Below are 4,737 nucleotides of genomic sequence, written 5' to 3'. Positions count from 1 at the left end.
TTGAAATCCAATGAATTTTCTCTTGATTTTCTTCTCTAGGGTTTGTTCTATGCTTTTTCCCTTTTGTTCTTGCCTTGGCCGGCCAAGAGAAATGAGATGGGAGAGTTTTAGTTGTGTTTATAAAGGAAAATATAATAATATTAAAGCTTGACACTTGTCACCATGTGATTGGTCCATACATAAAACTTAATAATTAAGCATTTCTTCTCCACCACATAAAATTCCTCAATTATCCAAAGTATAAAATAAATTTTATGGGTTTGACAAGTGTCAAGGTGGTGTAAAATTCTAAAAATTCTAATTACGTTCTTGTGGACACGTGATATGACCTTTTTGCCCTTATGTTCGAAAAATTATCGAAATTAAAATTTTTCACTTCTCAAGCTCAAATTATGTTCCAAATAGTCAAACTTGATCAAAATTTCATCCACCATCCTAAATTTGCCCTCGAGTGGAAAAATGACAATTTTACCCCTACGTTATGAAAATTCCAATTTAATTCCAAATCAATCTTCGAACTCCGAATCACCATATTAAGTCATTCTAAGATTCAATAACTCTCAATTGCATCTTAAAATCTTTATTTGAACTAGTTCGAGGCTTAAATCAACTTAGTTGTACCACTAGGTACACTACCAACTTTTGACGATTTTTTCTAGGTGTTCAAGTATGCAAGCATGTTGTCAAATACATGAATGACATGGCAAGTATATTATAGAGTAGGGCTTGACACATTTCCTTTCAAATCTTTTATTGTTGCTACGATTTTTCGAAGCTCCCCCTGAATTAAAACTCCCTTCTCCTTGATGACTTTTTGCCTTGTCATCAATCATTTTTTAGATCCACCAACGTGCGCTGCTTGAAGTTACCTTTGTTTTTGTTGGCATAAAGTGCTTCTTCCTTACCCTTAAATGAGACTCCTCATATTTGCTTAGCCATGGTTTCTTGACCGGCGAGCAAGTTTTCAAACTCAACAAGTGATGGTTGATTTGGCCATCCCTATACAGTAGTAACAAAGCCTCTGTATTCGGGTCTCAAACTATGAATAATTATTCTTTTCATCCTAGTTTCACCAATAGGAGTAATTGAATCTAACTCTGAAATTTCGTGGCGTATTGACTTCACCTTGTGAAAGTATTGAGTGATCGTCATGTCACTTTGCGCTACCAACAACAGCTCATTCTCTAGAAGTTGCAATGTTGTATCATTCTTCTTTGAGAAAATTGTAGCAAGTGTGTCCCATGTTTTTTTTGGTATTTTAGCATCCCGGATGTGTTCCAACATGTTTTCTTCAATTGTGGTCTTTAAAACAAACATTGCTTTACCCGCTTTAATCTTCTATTTTCACAAGGCACCATTTACATCTTTTGCCTCCGGTTGTTGAACTTCACTTCCATTGACGACCTTCCAAAGATCTTGGCCTTGCATATATGACGTCATACATGTCGCCCATGTGTTGAAATTCTGATTGTTTAGCTTTTTGATTCTTTTAACTACTTGGAGATGATTCATTGTATTGGTAATGATAACTTTTACCAAAATATTGATACACAACCTTGCTCGATACCACTTGTTAAATATGACAAGACAATTCACCTTTTTATTTGATCAGCTTTATATAGGCTTACAAAGTAAGAAGTACATGTTGACATGTTTTCCTCCTTTTACTCCCACTAAACCATGACTTTGTAACACTACTCAACTAAATCCACTAACAAATAGAAATAACTTTTAAACTAGCAAAAGACTTGGTAGCAGTAACTAGACCCATTTACGTTATGCTAACAAACCAAAGTTAAAAAATAACAACAGACTTGGTCACATAAGTCCTAGAATTATCTTTCTAGAACTATCGGGCCGATGTTGTAAATCTTGACATGTTGTTAGTTAAAGGTTAAGTTGAATTATGTTTTGGAAATTTATTCAAAAGTTGAGAAATGGTTGATGCTTTGTATAAGTGAGTATTCAAGCTTAAAGGGTTGTGGCTGAGCTTGAAGGCGTGTTGGTGAACAAGGAGAGTCCGAATTGGCTTGTTAGGTGGAGGATTAATTGTCATTGTGAGAGAGGCATTTTTTAAAAAATAAAATAAACTAAATTTCTATATATATATATATATGCGTGTGTGTGTACGCACGTGCTAGCGCTATATATTTATGGGAAGATAACATAGAAAGATTGAGCCTAGGTTATTGTTTGGTTATGAAACTGAATTTCCGATTTGTTTGAGCAATGATTCTAATTTCTGAAAAAGTTTCATAAACCTATAAAAGCTATACATACAAATATTAATATGTATTCTGCAAATGAGAGACAAGCCCTTTAAAACACGTTTCAAATCCTTCAAAGATTTCTGTAAAATTCTTTTTGTTTTGTTAAGAGCCATAGAATGACAATTATGTTTGATTCTCTTTGTATTGAGAGTAGGGCCTATTGGCTTTGTTAGTCTACCTTACGTAAGCTGTTAAGCACCATTGCTTCTGAAATGTGATTTACTTCTGTATTATGATAACCCAGCAAGCAAATTTGCTTCTGCACTATGATGGTTTATTGAGCTTGCCATGAATAAGTTTGATTGACGATTGAGCATTATAGCCTTTGTCTTATGATAGTTTGTTGAGTTTTTTGAAATGTACATATATATTTGTGTTGCATATGGCTCTCCACCCAATGCCTGCTGGGATAATGGTAAGAGTTTTGCTTGTAGAGATGGTGGTAAGAGTTTTGTGTGTAGTGCTTTGATATGTACTAGTTTTGCTTGCAAGGATGGTGGTAAGAGTTTCGTTTATGATTATTTCCTGCAGTGTTCTCATAGGTACTAGTTGTCACTTGCAGAGATGGTGGTAAGCAGGGACGGTGGTAAAAGTCTCACTTGTGATTCCCGTCTGCAATGCTTTGATTTTCATTTGATGGCTATGATTCCATACGTTTTTGTGGAGTTAATTATGCCATCCGATGATTTTAATTCTAGATGATGACTTTGATATTCCATTAGTAGCCTTGACACTGAAAAGGCAAGGGAGTTAGAGATAAATTTTGGAAAGGCTCTATTATAGGGTTTCTGTATTGGGAGTTTAATTAAAAGATCCAAGCCTTGCTTTAAGTTTAATATTTGTCATGCCACAATTTGTCAATTTGTTCAAATTATGATTTTTATATAGCCAATTAAAAGGGAAGTTCCCAATGCATTTGATATTAATGATGAAATCTGTCCATGGTGAATTATTGTGATAAATTTTGATTGTGACATTTACATGAACTTAAAGGTATTTGGCAATTGAAAAAGTGCTAAGGTAAGTTCAAATTGGTTATGTTTAGTAAGACGCTTGTACCTCACTAAATTAGTTGTGACTTGTGGATCATGAAAGATCATGAGTTAAATAATGCATTCGTTGAAGAAGCATTAAGCAAGGAGTTCTGAAATCTGATCTTATTTATTGAGTTACATGGGGCATTAATTTGATGAAATCTTATTAATTAATAAGAATGCATGTTACTTAAATGAAATTTGGTGGTAGGATAGAACCCCAAAATTGTTTTTGTAAGATTTGAAAAGCTCCGAGTCCCTTATGTGTGTATATTGGGTACTAAGATAGGCTTCCGGGTTAGTCATCATTGGACATTTATATTGGTTTGACTATGCATTGAAGTTTTCCACTTGGCTGAAATGTCATATGTGAATTTAAATTGTTTCTTTTTAATAGTCTTTTTTTGACTTATACATGTCTACCCATGACATTTTGGTTTGGATTAAGATTAGGATGGTAAAGGGTATCTTGTTACGGGCTCGACTCAATTATATAGGATCAGGGTAACTTATAATCAGGTTCGGGTAGGGTTTATCTAGTAATTTCACTACTTGTATTAGGTTCGAGTGCAACCTTTTGGGTACCCGATACCCAAACCTGATTACGTTTTTTTTTAATTTTATGTAATTAAAGGCAAACTCATATTGTTAATTAAATTAATTTATGAAACTATGATTATTAATTAACTAATAATCTTTTTTTAATACATATACTTTATATATTGTGTTATAATTACTTTTATATATATACTTTAAATATAAACATGTTTACTTTCTTTTTTGTGTTAATGTTACAAAAGTTATAACTTATAAAATTATTTAGTATAATATATATCTTTATTTATATAAACTTATAAAATATATACCTAAAGAGAAGTTGTGAGATTAGAATAGTTTTAGAACCTAGCTATTTTTTTGTAATTTCTTGTAATTAAGGACAAACCCATATACTTAATTAAACTTATATTGTTGTTTAAGTTGTTGTTTGGATATTTGTTTTTAGTTATTTAAGTTGATACTTGAGATTTTTTTTGATTATTTAAATTTAAATTTTATTATTTGTGTGCTTTTATAAATTTAATTATTAGTGAATTATATGGAATATGGATGGAAATATTATTGTATATAGATACAAGTATAGATTCAGGTTTAGGTAATTAGGTACCCATTAAGAGCATTTTAATAATTTTTTTACATAATCGGGTTTTTAAACGAGTTCAGGTAATTATTGGATAGTGGGTATGTGTTTGAGTTCGAGTTAAGGTAGTAAATTTAAAAAATAATTGGGTAATTGTAAGATTCAGGTTTGCTACCTTAAAATTAGTAGATACCCTACCCCGTTGACATCCCTAATTAAGATTACATCTAAATTGTGCATAAGTGCAGCATTATAGCCAATGTGAAAAGTTAATTAATAAAAGCATTTGATGTTC

The sequence above is a fragment of the Theobroma cacao genome, chromosome 4 (genome assembly GCF_000208745.1).
Source record: "Theobroma cacao cultivar B97-61/B2 chromosome 4, Criollo_cocoa_genome_V2, whole genome shotgun sequence".
NCBI classification, from domain to species: Eukaryota; Viridiplantae; Streptophyta; class Magnoliopsida; order Malvales; family Malvaceae; genus Theobroma; species Theobroma cacao.
This window is presented reverse-complemented; position numbering follows the sequence as displayed.